Below are 21,402 nucleotides of genomic sequence, written 5' to 3' on the forward strand. Positions count from 1 at the left end.
AATCTGGGACCTAGTACATGGGAAGCAGGAACTGCTACCTTTCATTTGTAATTTTTAAAGTGTTGCTTAAGTTACAAAAGCACTTCTTTCTGGGATGTTGTTAGACCAAGGAAATTCCCAGGAGGGAGTGCTTGTCCAAGACTATGAAGAATGGTTGTCTGGAGACCAATAGTTTATTATTTTTAATATTACTTTTTCTTAAAAGCTTAATGAATTAATTTCTCTCCACCCCTTCGTTGTTTGCACTAGCTGTGTACTGTGTCTTTAGGAGGCATGGAGAACTGAACCCAGGACCTCCGATGTGGGAGGGAGGGGCCCAATCGCTTGAGCCACCTCTGTTCCCTGCTTTGCTATGTCTTTCATTATGTTTTTTCTTCTTGTGTCTCTTGTTGCATCATCTTGTTGTGTTAGCTTGCCACACCTGCCCGTCATGCCAGCTCGCTGTCTTCTTTTGAAAGCAGTGGAAACCAAACCATGGACCTCCCATTTGGTAGCCGGGAGCTCAGTCATCTGAGCTGCACCTGCTTCCCCAGTAGATTATTAAGGAGACTTTACACTGAAGAGTGAGGAAAGGGAGGAAATACCTGGGTAAGACTATGAAACTATGAAGGGCATAGATCTGGGGTTGGCAAGCTATCCATAAAGACCCAAATAGGACGTTTTTGTCTTCATAGCCCATGTGGTGTCTGCAACCACTCAGCTCTGTCTTGATAGAGTGAAAACGGAATACTGCAGGAATGGGCCAATAACATTTTATTTATGGATGCTGAAAGTTGAATTTCATATGATTTTCAGGTGTCGCAAAATACTGTCCTTTTGCTTTTTTCCCCCAATTGTTTAAAAACAAAAAACGTTAGCCATGGGCTATCAAAAATAGGTGACAGGCCACGTTTTGCTGATCCTGATGGAGGATAATAATGAAGTACCCAGAATTTTAAAGAAAGAATAATTGGGGTAGAGGGTGAACACACTGATGTGTTCTCTTTCTTCTATAACTCTAAAAAATACACAGAATAGTAAAGTGATGACCTTGTGCAACTAAGTAGATTGGAATTTATGAATGTTCTAGGATACAAGTACAGTCTTTAGAGAAGGAGAGGTATTACTTGTCTATGATGAAAAGGGGCTGTGGAATAGGAGAGGTGGAATAGCACTGAGTTTTTGCATTTTATATTAAAGAATTATCACCACAGGAATATTAAATTAATTTCTATAAGAGCACGAAGAGTAATTTAAAATTTGTAATATATTTATATGTATATTTAATAAAAGAAAAACTAGAACAGAATGATCTTGTGAAACCAGTGAGTCAAGTAGAAGAAAAAGATCTATTAATAGTGCAGGTTGGGGAAGCGGATGTGGCTCAAGCGATAGTGTCTGTCTACCATATGGAGGGTCCAGGGTTCAGTCCCCAGGGCCTCCTGACACGTGTGGTGAGCTGGCCCACGCGCAGTGCTGCCGCACGCAAGGAGTGCCGTACCACATGGGCGCCCCTGCAAGGAGAGCCGCCCTGTGTGAAAAAAGCGCAGCCTGCCCAGGAGTGGCACCGCACACACGGAGAGCTGATGCAGCAAGACGATGCAACAAAAAAGAGACACGATTTCCCAGTGACACTGGATATTGCAAGTGGACACAGAAGAAAACACAGCGAATGGACACAGAGAGCATTTAACGGGGGATGGGGAGAGAAATAAATAATGAAATAAATCTTAAAAATAATAGTACAGGTCAGACAACTGGTAGAGGTCTGATATGGGAGGCAGGGGTCAGGGTTCAACTGCCCAGACTTCTGAGATTCTCACTCAGAAAAGTAAAGCGCCCTTTTCCCCACTCCCCTTTTATTTATTTTTTTTCTGAACAAATTTCAAAGTTGAAGAACAGTATTTAGCTTGCTCTTTATACTTGATATATCCTAGTTATAGAATTTTGTAATATTTTTGGCTTATAATTTTTAATGCTTGTGTAATGGATGCTGTGCTGTGGTGTACCTTAGTTTTTTCAACTTTGTCAGTAGATGGGCATTTGCTCAGTACCTGTAGATTGTTGTTTACTTACTTTGCATTTTTGCTTCTACACAAACAGTGTGGTGGTAAAGATTCCCTGACCATATACCCTTATGTATTGGAGGATTTATTTGTGACCAGGGTTCTCGAGTTGACGGATATTCTTTATTTTCAGTTTTAATGGCTATCGCAGATTGTTTTCTCAAAGCCTGTCATCTTTACTTTTCCCAACCATGGGAAAATGAACGAGCTTATTCATTTCTTGCATCCACTGCAGGGGTAGCTGCTATTAGTGTTTTAAGTTTTTTCCGGCTTAATGGGTGTGAAGAGAAATCTTAGTTACTTGAATTGCATTTTCTCTTCTAGTGATTTTGAATATCTTTTGCTGTTGTTATTTGGATTTTGTTTTGTATGTTTCCTAAATCCATCTTCGCCTGTTTTCCTGCTGGGTTGTTTGTCTTTTTCTTATTGCTTTCCATACACATGCAGTTGCACAGCACACACACCCACATACCCACACCTGTTGTCCTCATCATTAAGAAATCATTCTGACCTCCCAAATTCTATACTTAATCTTCTAGGCTAGGTTTTTTTTACAATATTTATATTTTATGTTTAAGGTTTTATGTAATTTTAAAAAATCTAAAGTAAGGAGGGACTTTAATAATATTTTATGTTGTCAGTTTAACCTAATATAGCAAAATATTGTCATTTTAATACATAGTCAATTAAAATAATTGGCGAGCTATTTTATGTAAAATACTAAGTCTTTGATCTCTGCACGTTTTGTATTTGCATCGCATCTGTGACAGCTTGACGTTCTTTTATGAATCCCAAAAGGAAAAGGACGACGTTTTTGGACTAGCCCGTTCCTGTGGCGCGAGGCCCTGTCAACTGGACGGCGTCACTGGGGTGACTCGGGTTGGGTCCCCGCCCTCCTGCTAGAGCTGATAGAAACGGGAGCCGCCGTGTTTGAGCCTGCCGTGTGAGAGGAAGGACAGGGCGCCAGGTTGCCCCCAGCTGAGCTCACGGAGAGAAGTCCCGTGAGGCTCAAGGAGCCGAGGCCCAGAGAGAGAGCCACGTGCCGATAGCTCGCCGCTGAACTTGGGAAGACGCTGCACCCGCAGAGGCAGGAGGCCTGGAGAGAGACAAGCCCGGTGCCTGCCGCCCACAGCCGAGCCCTGGAGAGGAAGGCAGGGTCGGCGGCCACCTTCACCACGTGGCCGGACGCCAGGCTCGGCGGGAGCCGCTTTGGTGAGAACGCGTCTCTGGTGGTGCCTTGGGATGGACACTTCAGGGCGTCGGAGCAGTAAGTAAGCTTTTACTACTGATCGTTTCCCATGATAAAAACCTGCCCATTTCTGGTGCTGCGCATTGGCAGCCCTTTGGAAAACAGAGTGTGTTCGTCAACGGGTACTGATGGAAAGTACTGGAAATCGGTTGTTCTTTATGAAGGGTATTTACTGGGGTAAAAGTTTACAGTTAAAGGCCCTACAGAGTCCAACTCCAGGTACCGTGAGTCTTGCCACGTGTTGAAGCAAGGTGGTGCCGTCCCTGAGGGGGCTGAGCCCTCTTCCTCTTCAGGCTCCGGGACTCAGCTTCTTCCGATCTCAGCTGGAGGCCGCAGGGCTCAGCTGGCTGGTCTCTTCAGCTGCAAACTGTCAGGCGAATGGCTCCGTTCTCTCTGGGCTCTGGGCTCAGAACTGGAAAGGTTCTCTCGTCTTCTCTGTCTTCTTCTGTGTGTCTTCTTGAGCGAGAGTCCGTTTGTACAGCCCACCAAGGGGGCAGGGACTTAAACTGAGTTATGCCCGCTGACGGGGTGGAATCAAAGCCCTAATCATAACATAATTTAATCAAAGACATCCCAGCTGAGTCTAATACAGTCAAAGGGGGTCACGCCCAGAGGGACAGGCCGGTGTACAAACATAGTCCATATCTCTTTTTGGTTCCATAACTAATATCAGGCTGCCGCACGACAGCTTCTCCCTTCAGCTGGCCACGCTTCGGGTGCTCAGTGGCCCCGTGGCCCCGTGGCGGGGGCTGCTGTGCCGGGCAGCACTGCTCCAGTTGGGCCCATGTGTTAGAGGGTCACCCTTATTTGTTCTTGAATTCAACGACTGCACTTGTCATATAGTAAATCTTCACAGTGAGATCTGGTTCTAGATTTTTGGCTCTGTATTCTAATCCTCTCATCTATTTATCTCTTACACCAGTGCCGCAGATTTTATTTGTTTGACTTTATATTGTTTTCTGAAGTCTAATAAGATATGTCTCTCTTTACTATCCTTTGTACACTTTTCTTGGATGTTCTTGGCCATGTATTCATGTAAACTCTGAGATCATTTTTTGCCACTCTCTCCCCGCCAAAATACGTCTGTTGTGATTCTAAATGAAATACCTTAAATACATAGTGTAATTTAGGTAGACTTGACATTTTCGAGTTGTCTTTCCATCCAAGAATGTGGTTTGCCTTTCTATTTTGTTCAGTCTTGTTTTATGTTCTTCAATAAGAAGGTACCTGCTTTTTCATACAGATTTCTTATTTCTATTGCTAATATAAGTAGAGATTCCCCACCCCATGCCCATTTCCAGCAAGCAGATGAGGTGCTTGACTGCTTGGATAAAGAAGAAATTGGGGAAACGGATGTGGCTCAACCCATTGGGTTCCTGTTTACTGTATAGGAGGTCCAGGGTTCGATGCCCAGGGCCTTCTGGTGAGGGTGAGCTGGCCCGCGTGGAGTGCCGGCCCATGCTGGAATGCTGCCCCGCGCAGGAGTGCCCCCCTGCGTGGGAATGCTGCCCAGCACGGGAAAGCCACCCTGCTCAGGAGTCCCAGCCGACGCTGAGAGTTGGCGTAGCAAGATGACGCAACATAAGACACAGAGGAGAGAAAAATAAGAAGACGTAGGATAACAGGGAGTTGAGGCGGCACAAGAGAGTAATTGCCTCTCTCCCACTCCAGAATGTGCCAGGGTTGGTTCCCGGAGCTGCCTAATGAGAATACAAGCAGACATAAAAGAACACACAGCGAATGGACAGAGAGCAGACAATGGGGGGTGGGGGGGAGAAATAAATAAGATAAATCTTAAAAAAAAAAGAAGAAGAAGAAATTGAGCCTGAGATGAAACTGAATTCTATTTGGACAAGAGGCAAGCCTAGAAACCAGAGTGAGCTGGGGAGAGGTAACTCGCACCCACGGAAAGAGGGCAAATCCCGAAGCAACCTTCCAGCTAAGGCTGTCACATACCGAATCCACATGGTGCTGTATCCCTCAAAGATTTAAACTTATTGAAAGCACATAAAATGGAGGATTGAAAAAAGGAAGACAAATTAATACTTGGCTATTTCTATACCTACTTCCCCTAACAAAATCTCTTACTAGTAGTAGTGAGATTTTTTAAAAAATTTAATTGTATTTATTCATTTTCTAAAAAATATTACATTAAAAAAATATGAGGTCCCCATTCACGCCCACCACCCCCACCCCACCACTCCCTCCACAGTAACACTCTCCCCAATCATCACGACACATCCATTGCATCTGGTGAGTACATCTCTGGGCATTGCTGCACCCCATGGTCTGTGGTCCACACCATAGCCCACACTCTCCCACGTTCCATCCAGTAGGCCATGGGAGGACATACAATGTCCAGCAATTGTCCCTGCATCACCACACAGGACAAGTCCAAGCCCTGAAAATGCCTCCACATCTCATCTCTTCCTCCCATTCCCCGCACCCAGCAGCCACCATCGCCACCTTCTCCACACCAATGCCACATTTTCTCGATTATTAGCAACAATAGTTCATGAATAGAATATCATTAAGTCCACTCTAATCCTTACTGTATTCCTGCTTCCTGTGGACCTTGGCTTGGTTGTGTCCATTCCACATCTCTGTCAAGAGGGGGGCTTAGATTCCACATGGATACTGAATGCAGTCCTGCTGCTTTCAGTTATAGGCACTCTAGGCTCCATGGTGTGGTGGTTGACATTCTTCAACTCCATGTTAGCTGAGTGGGGTAAGTTCAATAAATCAGAGTGTAGGAGCTGAAGTCTGTTGAGGCTCAGGGCCTGGCTATCATATTGTTAGTCCAGAAATTCAAATCCCCTAGATATATCTTAAACCCCAGCACCAACTACAATTCCAGTAAAGTAACAGAGAAGGCTTGTAAAAGGAGATCACATCTGAGTCCAGCTCCGTCACGCAAAAACACCAGCTCCAAAGAAGGGCCAACTGACATGGCAGTGAACCCCATCTGCCAAGACCATAGAATTTGTGGGTCTCTTTAGCCCTCAAAAGAACCAATACCTGGGGTTGTATCTACTTTATCTGTCTCTGAGACTCTGCTCAGGTGTGCATAAGGGCAATCCTGACAACCTCCAGACTCTTTTTTAGAGACTCATAGCCATATAAACTCATTTGTCCTTTCCATTTCCCCCTTATTTTAGGTCAAACAGCATTTTTAACTCCTGTTATTATATGTAGACAGGGATATTCTGCTGGTCCGCATTGAACCTTTAATTCAAAGTCATTTTCTAGTTATGTCATCAGCTGGTACTTTGTAGTGATTCCCTCGGTGCCAGGGAGGCTCATCCCCGGGTGTCATGTCCCACGCTGGGGGGAAGGCATTGCATTTACATGCTAAGTTTGGCTTCGAGACTGGCCACATTTGAGTAACATGGAGGCTGTCAGGAGGGAACTCTTAGGCACAGTGCTGCTCTAGGCTTTGTTCTTATTTCCAGTGTATAGGCTCACAAGCATAGTCATTAGTATCAGGGGCTCACTATTGGACCCTCATTCCTTCCTGGACCTTACCATTGCACCTGGGGGACTGCCGCTGCTCCCCTAGGGACCACGACAGAGCACCCCTGGCCAGGAACCCAGCACCCCCCCCAGCTGTTGTTTTTAATTGTTTCCACTATGATTATATCCAAATATTTCCATGCACCCTCGACACATGCCCTGTATAACTCCCTGTTAACCATATATCACCTGTCAATAACATCCCATACCAGTGTTCCTCCACTGCCATTGTTGAACCACTCTGTGATCCAAAACTTCTGGAAAAGTGAAGCCCAATATAATGTCAGGTTCCCTTACTAGTAAAATGGAATATAACGATGAGTTTAAAGGTTAGATATAGAATACATATTGATTTGGAAAAATTCTACATCCTATCTTTTTCTTTTCTTTTTTCCCTAATTATTGAGCTTCTCTTCACAAGAGCCTTAGATCACAGTTATTCATATATACAATATACAGTACTCCCATATATCCAATATAAAACCTTTTCCCTTCCACAGCGATAATCTTTTAACTTATTCATATCATATTTCCTGAAACTGATGTACAGATATTGAGACAATAGCTTTCAAACAAGGTAATATTTGTGTTCACATTGTGGTTTATACTTTAGGCTATACAGTTTTCTAAATTTTTTAGTTATCCTATGTTTTACATTATGGTTTACATTATTAGTCTGTCGTCCCCTATATGTTTTTGGTGTAATATTACATGTTTTATTTTTTTTTTTTAATTTTTTTATTTTATTGACTTTGTAATAATATTACATTAAAAAAAAAAATATATATATATATATATATATGAGGTCCCATTGAACCCTACCACCCCCACCCCACCTCTCCCCCCCCCCAGCAACACTCCCTCCCATCATCATGACACAGCCATTGCATTTGGCAAGTACATCTCTGGGCACCCCCGCACCCCATGGTCAACGGCTCACACCATGGCCCACACTCTCCCCCATTCCATCCAGTGGGCCCTGTGAGGATTTACAATGTCCGGTGATTGCCCCTGAAGCACCATCCAGGGCAGCTCCATGTCCCAAAACACCTCCACTTCTCATCTCTTCCTGCCTTTCCCCATACCCATCAGCCATCATGTCCACTTTTCTCAACCCAATGCCACCTTTTCTATGTGGACATTGGATTGGTTGTGTCCATTGCACCTCTATGTCAAGAGGAGGCTCAGATTCCACATGGATGCTGGATGCAATCCTCCCACTTTCAGTTGTAATCACTCTAGGCTCCATGGTGTGGTGGTTGTCCTTCTTCAACTCCATCTTAGCTGAGTGTGGTGAGCCCAATAAGTCAGATTGTAGGTGCTGGAGTCTGTTGAGGCTCAGGACCTGGCTATCACATTGTCAGTCCAGAGATTCAAATCCCCTAAATATATCTTAAACCCCGACACTAACTGCACCTCCAGCACATTAGCATGAAAGTCTTATGAAGAGAGATCCCATCTGAGTCCAGATTCATCACACATAAACACCAGTTCCAAAGAGGGGCCATCTGACCTGGTAGTTAACCCCATCGGCCATGACCATAACTCCCATGGGTCTCTTTAGCCCTCGAAGGAACCGATATCTGGGGGTTGTATCTGCTTTATCTGTCTCTCAGACTCTGCTCAGTTGTGCATAAGGGCAATCCTTCTGACAGCCTCCAGACTCTTTTTTAGAGACTCGTAGCCATATAAACTCATTTCTCCTTTCCATTTCCCCCTTACATTAGGTCAAACAGCATTTTAAAGTCATGTTATTTTATGTAGACAGGGATATTCTGCTGATCCGCGTTGAACCTTCCGTATGAGGTCATTTTCCAGTTGCATCATCAGTTGGTAGTTGATAGTGGTCCCTCGGTGCCAGGGAGGCTCATCCCCGGGTGTCATGTCCCACGCTGGGGGGAAGGCATTGCATTTACATGCTGAGTTTGGCTTCGAGACTGGCCACATTTGAGTAACATGAAGGCTGACAGGAGGAAATTCCCAGGCACAATGCTGCTCTAGGCCTTGTTCTTATTTTAGGCTTATCAGCTCACAAGCTTAGTCATTAGCGTCATGGGCTTACTGTTGAACCCTCACTCCCTCCTGGTCCCCGCCGCTGCACCTGGGAGACTGTCGCTGCTCCCCTAGGGACCACGACAGAGCACCACTGGCCAGGAACCCAGTACCCCTCCTACTGTGGTTTTTAATTGTTGCCACTATGAGTATATCCAAACATTGCCATGCACCCTGGACATATGTTCTGTACAGCTCCCTGTCAGCCATATATCCCCTGTCAATGGTATCCCATACCAGTATTCCTCCATTGCCTTTGTTGAACCACTCTGTGATCCAGAACTCCCTGAAATTTGAAGCCCAATATAATGTCAGGGTCCCTTACTAGGAAATGGCATATAGCGATGGGTTTAAAGGTTATATAAAGAATACATGTTGACTTGGAAAAAATTCTACATCCTATCTTCCCCCCCCCTAATTATTGAGCTTCTCTTCACAGGAGCCCTAGACCACAGCAATGCATATATATAGTATACAGCACTCCCATACATCCACCACAAAACCTTTCCCTTCCACAGCGATACTCTTACACCCTATACACATCATATTTACTTAACGTAATGTACAGAGTCTGAGATATTACATGTTTTATATCCATCCTTGTGTACTCTTGTGAAACACTTCTTTTGCCCTCACATTTACTTTGGTTCCATCTATTCAATATCTATTTCCCCCTCCCCTTGGGGCCCACAGTGACAGCCAATCTTCATTTCTTGAGGAGCCATGTTCAGAGATACTTGCAACAGTGTTGAGGGCTTGACTTGCTCAACTGCCCTAATGCCCTGGGAGCCACCATTTCTCTTGAGAGATACAGGTCCCTCTATTTGATGGCATTAGTCTTTCCCAGGATGTGGGTCTACCTTCACTCTCACTATATGGGTCTCTACCCAATGGTATAACCCACTCTGGCAAAATGAGCATTCAGATATTCCCTAGGAGTCTGTCCTGTGTCAGATTATCCCCTTTGAGTATCTTAAACAGGTAACTTTCCTAATTCTACTTTGAAAAGGTTTTCTCAGCATTATACTCTCAACCAACACCTGACAATCTCCTATGTTCGTGTGTTGCCCCACCCTCCCCCCAATTTCTTGGGCAATATTACCCATCCACCCATCCCTAGCCCCCCTCAAACACCCAAAGCCCCACCCAAAGGTAACCCTATGCCCCCATTTTATCCCTTCCTTGTACACATACTTACCTCCAGCTTATCATAGATTTCACCCATGTAGGTGTCAGCTTACATCCTTCCTCTACCCCCCTGATTTCCTGTAAGCCTAATTCCAGTCTCTAGCTCTCTGAGGCAGCTTGCTTATTTCATATCATTGAAGTCATGTAGTATTTGTCCTTCAATGCCTGGGTTCCTTCACTCAGCATAAGGTTCTCAAGATTCATCCATGTTATCACGTGTGTTTGTAGTGTATCTGTTCTTAAAGCTGAGTAGTATTCCATTGTATATATATACCACATTTTATTGATCCACTCATCTGTTGACGGGCATTTGGGTCATTTCCAATTTTTGGCGATAGTGAACATTGCTGCTATGAACATTGGTGTGCATATATCGGTTTGTGTCCCTGCCTTCAGTTCTGCTGGGTATATACCCAGCAGTGGAATTGCTGGGTCATATGGCAAATCTATGGTTAGTTTTTTGAGAAACCGCCAAACTGTCCTCCAGAATGGTTGGATCCTTCTGCATTCCCACCAGCAGTGGATGAGTGTTCCCATTTCTTCACATCCTCTCCAGCATTTGTAGTCTTCTGTTTTTTTCATAGCTGCCAATCTTATGGGAGTAAGATGGTATCTCATTGTAGTTTTGATTTGCATTTCTCTGATAGCTAAAGATTTGGAGCTTTTTTTCACATGCTTTTTAGCCATTTGTATTTCTTCTTTGGAGAAGTGTCTGTTTAAATCTTTTTCCCATTTTTTAAATGGAATGTTTATCTTTTTATTTTCAAGATATAAGAGTTCTTTATATATGGAAATTAAAAGTCTCTTATCAGATATATGGTTGCCAAATATTTTCTCCCATTGTGTAGGCTCCCTTTTTACTTTCTTGACAAACTCCTTTGAGATGCAGAAGGCTTTAATTTTGAGGAAGTCCCATTTATCTATTTGTTCTCTTGCTGCTCGTGCTTTTGGTGTGATGTTCATGAAGCCATTTCCTATTACAAGGTCTTATAGATGTTTCCCTACACTTCTTTCCAAGGTCTTTATGGTCTTGGCTCTTATATTTGGGTCTTTGATCCATCTTGAGTTGATCTTTGTATAAGGTGTGAGATGGTAAACCTCTTTCATTCTTCTACATATGGATATCCAGTTCTCCAGGCACCATTTGTTGAATAGGCCATTCTCCCCCAGTTGAGAGGGTTTGGTGGCTTTATCAAATATTATATGGCTATATATATGAGGTTCTATATCAGAACTTTCAATTCGTTTCCATTGGTCTGTGTGTCTCTCCTTATGCCAATACCATGCTGTTTTCACTACTGTAGCTTTGTAGTATGTTTTGAAGTCTGGTAGTGTGATTCCTCCAATTTTTGTGTATTTGCATCTTCTCTCTTTTTCCCTTTGTTAGTCTCGCTAAAGGTTTGTCAATTTTGTTGATCTTCTCAAAAAACCAGCTCTTGGTCTTGTTTATCTTTTCAAGTGCTTTTTATTTTTTATTTCATTTAGTTCTGCTCTTATCTTTGTTATTTCCTTCCTTCTTCTTCCTGTTGGATTACTTTGTTGTTGTTTTTCTAATTCCTTCAAATGTGCAGTTAGTTCTTCAATTTTTGCTCTTCTTTTTTGATGTATGAATTTATGGCTATAAATTTCCCTCTCAGTACTGCTTTTGCTGCACCCCATAAATTTTGGTATGTTGTGTTATTATGATTTGTTTCAAGGTAGTCATTGATTTCTTTTGAGATTTCCTCTTTGACCCACTGTTTTTATAAGAGTGTGCTGGTTAATTTCCAAATCATGGTGTGAAATCTGGGCCACTGGCCCTTGCAGATTTCCAGCTTCACTCCACTGTGGTCAGAGATATTATTTTGTATGATTTCAATCTTTCTGAATTCATTAAGCCTTTCTTTGTGGCCTAGCATATGGCCTATCTTGGAGAATGATCCATGTGCACTTGAGAAAAATGTATATCCTGCTGTGTTTGTGTGTAATGATCTGTATATGTCTATTAGATCCAGCTTCTCTAATATACTGTTCAAATATTTTGTTTCTTTAGTGATTCTCTTTTGAGATGTTCTCTGCAGAGTTGATAGTGGTGTATTAAAACCCCCCACTATAATTGTAGATCCATCTATTCTTTCACTTAGTTTGTCCAGCGTTTGCCTCACGTATTTAGAGGCGCCCCTGTTAGGAGCATAAATATTTATGATTGTTCGATCTTCTTGACAGATTGTCCCTTTCACTAATATGTAGTATCCTTCTTTGTCTCTCACAATTGTTTTGCATTTAAAGTCTATTTTTTCTGATATTAATATAGCTACTCCTGCCTTTTTTTGGTTATTGTTTGCTTGTAAGATTGTTTTCCAACCATTCACTTTCAGCCTCCATGAGTCTCTGGGTCTAAGATGTGTCTCTTGTAGACAGCATATAGATGGGTCATATTTCCTTATCCAGTGTCCCAGTCTGAATCTTTTGATAGGTGAGTTTAATCCGTTGACATTCAGTGTTATTACTTTCCAGGAATTATTTATGTTAGCCATATTTTGATTGGACTTGTGTTTGTCATATTTTCCTTTTGATTTTTTTCCTTCTCTTTTTGTCTTTTTTGTTGCTCTTACACTCTCCTCCAACTCTGCCTGTCCTGTTTTTTCCTTTCTTCCTGCAGGACTCCCTTTAGAATTTCTTGAAGGGGAAGTTTCTTGTTGGCATACTCTTTCAATTTCTGTTTATCTGTGAATATTTTGAACTCTCCATCATTTTTGAATGCTAGTTTAGCTGGATAGAGTATTCTTAGTTGGAAATTTTTTTCTTTTAGTTCCTTGTCTATATCCTACCACTGCCTTTTTGCCTCCATGGTTTCAGATGAGAAATCAGCACTTAATCTTATGGAGCTTCCCTTGTATGTGATGGTTTTCTTTTCTCTTGCTGCTTTTAGAATTTTCTCTTTGTCTTGAACATTGGATAATTTGACAAGTATATGTCTTGGGGTGAGCCTGTTGGGGTTTATGATGTTTGGGGTGTGCTGTGCTTCATGGATATGTACATCTGTCTCTTTCAGTAGATTTGGGAAGTTGTCAGCCATTATTTCCTGCAACACTCCTTCTGACCCCTTTCCCTTCTCTTCTCCTTCTGGGATGCCTATAATACATATGTTTGAGCGTTTTGCACTGTCATTCAGGTCCCTAAGTCCTAGCTGGATTTTTTCTATCTTTTTATCGATCAATTCTACTATCTGTTTGATTTCTGATATACTGTCTTCCATATCACTAATTCTCTGCTCTGCCTCTTCTAATCTGCTGTTATTTGCTTTGAGTATATTTTTGATTTCTTGAACTGTGGTGTTCATTCCCATCATATCTGTTATCTTTTTGCGTATGTCTGCAATTTCCCCTCCAAGTGTTGCCTTCATATTGTTAACCTCTTTCTTTACTTCATTAAATTTGTCGGTGATATATGATCTGAGATCTTTAATTACTTGTGCGAAGTTCTGCTCCCCTTCCTGGATTTTAGTTTGTTCATTGGATTCAGCCATGTTTTCCTGATTACTGGTTTGGGTTGTAGATTTTTGTTGCTGTCTGGTCATCATTTTATCTTGACGGGTTTAATCAGTTCCTTCGCTTCTTTGTCTAGTCTTGGGGATTAATTAGCTGTTGTTCTTGCATAAGTGTTATATCTTCTCTTGTTCTTATTCTAATTTCTTATTGCTGGCTGAGTTCACTTTGAAGGAAGTTATTAGTGCTCGGGAAAGACAATTGTGTAAGCAAGGAAAAAGTGTAAAGTAGTATTGGTAATAAATGTTAACAGAGCAACAATATGAGATCTGGGAGGATGGATATTAGATTCATGTAAGTTGTGTAGAGTTATAGCAGTAGGTAGAGTACCTATAATGAGGTAGTCGACTGAATATGGGAGGAATATGGTATGAATTAAAAAGCTAGTGTTTTCATGAGAGAGGGAAAGAGAAAAGAAGGGCAATAGTTTCAAGAGTGGATAAAAGACAGAAAACAAAACAAAGGTATTAGAAATTAAGAGTTAGACACTTTGGGGATCAAAGAAAGGGAGGTGGAATATAGGAGAGATAGTAGATGATGGAGGATATCAAGATCTAGGGGAAAAGGGATAGTGTAGGTAGCCTGAATCAATTCACAAAGAAATGTGGCAATGGAGGATAAGGAAACCCAGCAAATGTGAGGTGTTCCCTGTGGCACCTATTGTATAATTAAGATAAAATAAAATAAGAAGAAAATGAGGGACAAGAGAGGAAAAAAAAAAAAAGAGAAGAAAGAAAGAAAGAAAAAGGCGAGGGTGGGTAAAGAAAAGGGAGGGGAACAAGTAAGGAAAAGAAAAGGAGATATAGAACACCAACAGCAGCAACAACAAAAAAACCCTAAATAAATGAAAAAAGAAAAAGACCTTGGGGGATACAATGGGGGAAAAGACTAGGAAATAGTGCAATATTAGCATCCAGGACAATAAAAAAATTAAAAATTAAAATAAAAAAAAAACGCAAACGTTGAGGGCTAGGACATTCAAGGACCTCAGATGGGCCTCAGGGTGCAGTGGATTCAGGGATGGAAAGTCTGAGATATTGCAGACTCAAGAGGTGTGAGTCTCTGGGGTGTGGGCCACCAGGGTTTAGGGGACTCAGACCTGGCAACCTCAAATCTGGTTAACAGGGAGCCTGGGAGCACCACAGTACAACACAGCCTTCAGGGATCCCCGCAGCTGGGTTCCAGCCCTATGGGAGAGGTCACCGCCTCAGACTCTGATCTATGTTTCCGAAACCCGCAATTCCTCTTTCACTAGGGTCTCTTGTGTGACTGTATCACCAATTCGACTTCAGGACACCTCCCTCCCTGCAAGCCCCCAAAACAGCCGGTTGGGGGCGCCTATATATCGCAGCCAATTTAAGGACACTGCAGATCCTCAGTCAGGCCTAGGGGGCGGGATCTAGCCGGAAGCACTGTATCAGTGTCAGAAACCAAAAATCCCACGCCTGCATAAAATTCCCCTAATCGGCTTCCAGCCACCTCCCACCCTGCCGTCCCCTGCAATAGCCTCCTGGTGCCGTCTCTTTATTGTGAGTGATTTAAGGCCGTTCCAGATCAGCAGCCGGTCTTGGGGGCGGGGCTCTAGCTGGAAGCGCTATTATTTGTGTCCGCAATCAAAAATTCCCTGCCTCGCAATAAAACTCCCCAAATCGGTCTGCGAAGGCCTCCTGCTCTGTTAGCCCCCCAATAGCCCGCTCAGGGCTTATGAATTCCCCAGTACCGCAGAGCCTCCAGGAATCATGGCTGCCGTGCAGGTGTCACAGCTCCGCCCACCCCAGGAGGGAACGTCCCACGCGCAGCCTCCACCTCCATGTAAGGGAGCCTCGATTTTATCTTTGACACAAATTTTCTCTATTACCTTCCCACGAAATCGATGTCCAGACACCTCTTGACCTGCAAAATCCCGAAACAGCCTGGTCCTGAAGAATTTCTAATGCTCAAAAAACTGTTTTTGAGACCTGCAGAGGCAGCACCCGGAGCAGCCGCAGGCGGCGCCCTTTCCCACCCGCCTATAATCTCCATAGTGAGGTTTTTTAACTGCAGAGTTTTTTAGGTTTTACGGGGACTCCATGGTTCAAGTTCCCTCAGATGCACCTGGCCAGAGAGGCACATTGGGATCTGCCAAGCTGTATACTGAAGGTTCTCAAATCTGTGTTGCCAGTTTCTTATTTATTTAAAGAAACTTTAAATGTTACGTAAAAAATATAAGGGATTCCCATATGCCCCGCTCTCTACCCCTCCCACATTTCCACATCCTTCATTAGTGTGGTACATTTGTTACAACTGATGAACACATATTGGAGCACTACTAAGCGTGGATTATAGTTTATAGTTTACACTCTGTCCCGCACAATTTTATAAGTTACGACAAACTGTACAATGGTCTGTATCCCTCCCTGCAATGTCACGTAGGACAATTCCAGGGTCTGGAAAATGCCCCCATATTTCACCTATTCTTCCCTTTCCCCCTCAGAACCTCCGGTGGCCTCTGCCTTTGTATCAGTGATGAGTTCTTCCATTGCTAGAATAATAAGTCTATAGTAGAAAAACAGTAAGTCTCCTTTGGTCCATCGTTCATTCCCTGCCTGAGGTTCTGGGCTGGGGGTGCCACTCCACTCCATAAGGAGAGGGCTTGGATCCCAGGGGGCAGGTGGATGCAGCTGTCTTGCTTGCAGTTGTAGATGCTCTCTGTTCCTTGGGATGGCCTTTGTCTATCGTCACCTCCTTGTCCTGGGTGAGTCCAATGGACTGGAGAGTAGTTGCTGCAACTCTGCTGAGGCTCAGGGCCCAGCTGGCACATGGACAGTCCAGAGACCTAAGTCTCTTGGACATAACACCTCTCAACTGTAGCACTAACTGTGGGTTCAAATAGAAGGGGCCCAAGAGCCGTGTGCAGGGAAACCACAGCTGAGTCCACCCTGGTTCACACGGGGCATGAATTCCAAAGTAGGGCCCGCTGGCAGGGCGCCAACTCCTGAGCGGTCGGCCCTGCCGTCGTGTCTGCCCTGCCTTCTAAGGCAGCGTTCACTGTGGCAGTCAATGAGACCCTGCGGGGACATGGGCAAGTGGAACCCCCGGAGTGGCCGCCTGACTCGCTTTGAAGTCTCTTAGCTGCAGAGACTCATTGGTGGTTGCCCTTTCCCCCTTTTGGTCAAGGTCTGTTTCCAGGGGCATCGCTGGGTGGCACTTTGTTTCCAGTTGCTGTGTCCTGAACCTCAAGACAAGGCACTCCAGTACGAAACTGAACATAGTATCCTTTCCCAGAGCAAAAGCGAGTCCTGCTTTCATGCTGCGGCCAGTGGTTTTGGCCCACCCGCTCTCACAGGACGGAGGCTGGCACCACCCCTCGGCCCTCACCACCAGCTTGTCTCTGGATCCTGAGTTCTTGGTTCTCCACCCTCCCTCTCCTTCCCGGACGTCGCGGTCCTCGGCCCCCACTTCCAGCATAGATGTGCCCCCGGCGCCCAGCGGCTCCCCCAGCGTCCCGGCCACGTTTGCGCGGCACGTCCAGCATCGCGCACGTGATCTGCTCCTGCTCAGCGCCCCTCCCCTGGACCACGTGTCCCTGCCGGTCTGCTCTTCACAAAGACCCCAGACGCTTCCATTCCTCCTGAAGCGCGCAGAGCGTCACACTGGCGTCACCTCCCTGGGTCGGGGCTGGCGGCGTAGCCCCTGTGCACCCCCGTCCCCTCCGACGTGCCTCCTCACCCGGACGGAGCACCGGGGGGCTGAGATGGTCGCCCGCCTCTCCCTGAATCCAGAATGTCAGCTCGTACATTTGCGCCAGGAAGTGTTGCATGGAGCCCCAAGTTCATTTTCCTGTCCCCTTCCCCAAAGTGATCAGCGGTGAAATGTTCATAAGAGGACGCGCACGTGCGCTCAGGAGCAGCCGAGGGCGGGAGGAGGAGGTTCTTAGGCACAGCCCATCTTGGCAGGAAGCCCCGAGCCACGCCGAGGGTGAGAGCCTTACCGAGGGGAGCAGGGGGCTCCGCCGGCAGGGCCCTGCCTGGGGTTTCTGGCGGCTTCCGTGCCCCAGCCTGCCATCGCATTGCACCTGTAGGCGCGGGATGTGAGCACCTTGCAGTACTCTGAGTTGTTCTCTTGCTTTCCCCCCATACATGTACGTTTTTAATTAACTCATTAAGATGGAAAGTTACTACGTTAAAAAATTTAACAGCGTCACTTTGAATTCTAAATGTATTTTATGTCCTCATTTTGGGTTTCATTGCCTCAAAACTAAAAGCTGACACTATGGTAACAGTACAGTTGAGGAATTCTAGTGTATGTGGGTCTGTCCTCCCCTGGTTGTCAATGGTAAGGAAAGGAAAGTACTTGACTTTTCTCTTTGTGCTTAAAAAATTTTTTTAAAACCTTGTTTTTTTAAAATTTTTATTTTTCTCTTATTTCTCCCACTCTCCCCATCCCGTTGTCTGCTCTCTGTGTCCATTCACTGTGTGCTCTTGTGTGTCTGCTTGTATTCTCATTAGGCGGCTCCGGGAACTCATCTTGGGACCTTCTGGAGTAGGTGAGAGGTGATCGTTCTCTTGAGCCACCTCAGCTCCCTAGTTCGCTGCGTCTCATATTGTCTCTTCTCTGTCGTTTTTGTTGCAGCATCTTGCTGCTTCAGCTCTCTGTGTGGGCAGACTGCAGGGTGTTTTGCACTCCTGCATGGCGCTGCACTCCTTGCACAGGGGGCACCCCTGTGCGGGACGACACTCCTCGTGTGGCAGCGCTCCACGTGGGCCAGCTCGCCACACAGCCCAGGAGGCCCTGGGTATCGAACCCTGCACCTCCTATATGATAGGCAGAAGCTCTGTGCGTTGAGCCATATCTGTTTCCCAAAACCTCGTTGTTTGTACCTCTTTTTTTTTAGATACCAGAGCTGGAGATTGAACCTGGGACCTTGTATGTGGGAAGCTGGTGCTCAACCACTGAGCCACATCAGCTTCCCTGAGCTGGTTTTTTCATTTGTTCGCTTGTTTGTTCTTTAGGAGGCATTGGGGACTGAACCCGGGACCTCCTGTGTGGGAAGCAGGTGCTCAACTACTTGAGCCACATCCACTCCCTATTCGTACCTTCTGGTTGGGATTTTAGGATGCACAATAAATAGCATCCCCTGTTCTCCCTGCCAATTTGAGGAGCAATAGGAAGACACAGAGTTAGCAGCGACCAGACCTCACCTTTATTGTGGGAACTGTCCTGGGACTAGCTGAGAAGTGGTCAGTTGATTTGTGTGCCCTCTTTGAAGTGAGCACATCCCAGCCTTGAGGACTAGCCCTCCTCGCCCTCCTCGCCTCCAGCGAGCCGACAGGTGAGGAACTGTTGCCTGTGCAGGCAGAGCCCTGGGGGAGCGCAAGGAGCTGCGCCCAGCTGCTCGGCTCTGGCCTGACTCCTGGAAGGGCCACTGGCTGCGGAGGCGGGCCTGGGGCTGAGGGAGTTTGGGGGAGATCCGTGGAAACAGTGGCAGTGGATGCTTATGTCCCCCTTACTTTTTCAGGCCTGTAAAAGGAGTTTATTTGGGAAATGGGGGAAAGAGCAGAGCTTGCTGAGAAATGGGAGAGAAGGGCAGAAATACACACCAAGATCTGGTGTGGGCTGGAGGCAGATGGGGCGAGCTCTGCCTTGGGTGGTACCTTTTTATTTTTTAATTCTTAAAAGTTTGGTACAATGTGTACTTTTTATTTATTAGTTTTTTATTTTATTTTTTAATAAAACTTTTTAAATTAAAGTTAATAGATCACATAGAATGTTACATTAAAAAAACATGAGATTCCCATATAACCCATACCCCACTCCCTCACCCCCATCATTTTTGTAAATTGTATTTTTTCCAAGATACATATATCACAAAAAAGGTTACATTATAAAAACATAAGAGGTTCCCGTATGCCTCCCATCCCACCACCCCACTTGTCCCACACCAACAACCTCCCCCATCATTGTGGCACACTCATCGCACTCGGTGAACACATTTTGGAGCACTGCTGCCCCACATAGATAATAGTTTACTCTGTAGTTCACAGTCTCCCCTGGTACATTCAGTGCGTTATGGCACGATATATAATGTCCAGTTTCTGGCCCTGCAATATCATTTAGGACAACTCCAAAGTCCCAAAAATGCCCCCGCATGAACCTTTGGTTGGTGCTGGGGTTGGTGTATGCTCAGGAGACTTTAATCTCTGGACTGTCTGTGCCAGCTGGGCCCTGAGCCTCAGCAGAGTTACAACACCTACTCTCCGTTCATTGAACTTACCCAGGTCAGCCAACAGGAGGTGAAGGTCAACCACCACACCAGGGGAGTGGCACCCATCATCCATGTGGGATCTAAGCCCCCTCTCGATACAGGGGTGGAGAGGACATCACCATCCCTGGGTTCACAGAATGGAGGAATATATATGGGTTAGAGTGGGCTTACTGATATTCTACTATAAAACTTTTGTGACTACTAGTAGAAGACATTGTGTCATCGATGGGGCGAAAGTGGAAGAAGAGGTACAGTGTGTATTTGTGGATGCCCGTGAACAGTACGTATATTACCTGGGTCATGCTGTGCTATGTGCAGGCCTCTACAGTTCTTCCTGAAGGTTAAGACAGTTCACTAGAATTCAAAACGTGCCATCGCCTGAAAGTTGGCTCTTGTTAGGCTCCTGGCAGCACTGACAACTGGCACATTTCATTGCGACCCAGTTCCAGCCGGCGTTTGCCAACTTGTTACATCAGAAGTCCAGCATTGGTGGGTAGAGTGCAGGAACACAGCACGTGCTTCTCACTCGGAGACCCTGAAAGGAGTGAAGTTACTCACTGCTGAGTAAACGTCCCACAAAAGCAGTCGCTGGAGTTTTCTCAACTCGAGCAACTTTCCTCTTGAATTCTCCACTTCCCTCCGTTCCTCCACAGCACCGGCATCAGCAGCTGAGGCTCCACAGGGTCTGCCAGCATAGAGACGACGCTAAGCATGATGTTTCCATGTGTGGACAGGGAGCCAGCCACCCTCCAGCTTTTCATAGCCGTGTTTATCTTCCCCAGTTCATGACGAACAGAAATGCACACATTGCCCTTTTTATCAACATTCGGATGCCCGATTACTGTAACAAAGTTCATTTTAGGGGCCCTGAGGGGATAATCTTTTGGGAAAGTGAGATGAACCTTAAAATCACCTCCTTCATATAGAGTATCTGGAGGACCCATAATAAGGACTTCCCATTGGTGGAGATCAATAAAATTGATTTAGAAAAGATGAGAAAATGAAAAAGAAATAAACATTGCCAGTCCCCCAGAAGCAGCCCCATCACTATCCCCTGCCTCATACAGCTGCCTCTGTGGGATTTACGTCCACAGTATCTTTACAGGTCACTACCTTTCACTCTCCCTAAGCACTGGGTAGTTACCTTTGCCTGTTTTCCTATCTCTATGCAAAAATCATCATATAGTCCTTTGTGTATCTGCTTCCTTTACTCAGCGTTGCATTTGTGACCCTCCAAGTTGTTTCTCCTACCTGTCGTTCATCTTTCATTGATGTCTAGTAGTCCCTTTTCTGAATATACCATAATTTATTCACTCTAAGTTGATCTATTTTGGGTTCTTTGCCAGTTTTTGGCTGTTGTGAATAGGCACGTATATGTTACGTGTCTGTGCTTGTGGCTGTTGTTTTAGTTTGCTGAAAGCAATCTACCAGAAGTGGGTTGGCTTTTACAGTGGGGACTTATTAGCGTGTGAGCTTTCACTTCTGAGGCTGAGGAAAGGATCCAAATCACGGCATCACCAGGCGGCGCTCTCCCAAACCCCAGCCATGGGTGCTCCTGGACGCCTCTTTCACACGGGAAGCCAC

The 21,402-nt window shown here is 45.1% G+C and overlaps 1 protein-coding gene and 1 long non-coding RNA gene across 6 annotated transcripts in view; both read left to right on the forward strand.

Annotated features, from left to right (window-relative positions):
* The window catches only part of LOC101442557 (saoe class I histocompatibility antigen, A alpha chain-like), a 1,048,500-nt gene that overhangs the window by 880,004 nt on the left and 147,094 nt on the right, over positions 1-21,402 (forward strand). The window lies entirely within an intron of this gene.
* LOC131275384 (uncharacterized) overlaps positions 1-21,402 on the forward strand; it is a 43,470-nt gene that overhangs the window by 1,680 nt on the left and 20,388 nt on the right. For 2 of the 5 annotated variants that reach the window (XR_009182843.2, XR_009182845.2), the window contains one exon: positions 2,816-3,312. This is a non-coding gene — a long non-coding RNA (uncharacterized lncRNA). Of the gene's footprint in view, positions 1-411; positions 589-2,815; positions 3,313-21,402 lie in introns of all 5 variants that reach the window. The other 3 variants (XR_011647110.1, XR_009182844.2, XR_009182846.2) reach the window with 2 other exon arrangements.

The sequence above is a fragment of the Dasypus novemcinctus genome, chromosome 22, assembly GCF_030445035.2.
Source record: "Dasypus novemcinctus isolate mDasNov1 chromosome 22, mDasNov1.1.hap2, whole genome shotgun sequence".
In the NCBI taxonomy this organism is placed as follows: domain Eukaryota; kingdom Metazoa; phylum Chordata; class Mammalia; order Cingulata; family Dasypodidae; genus Dasypus; species Dasypus novemcinctus.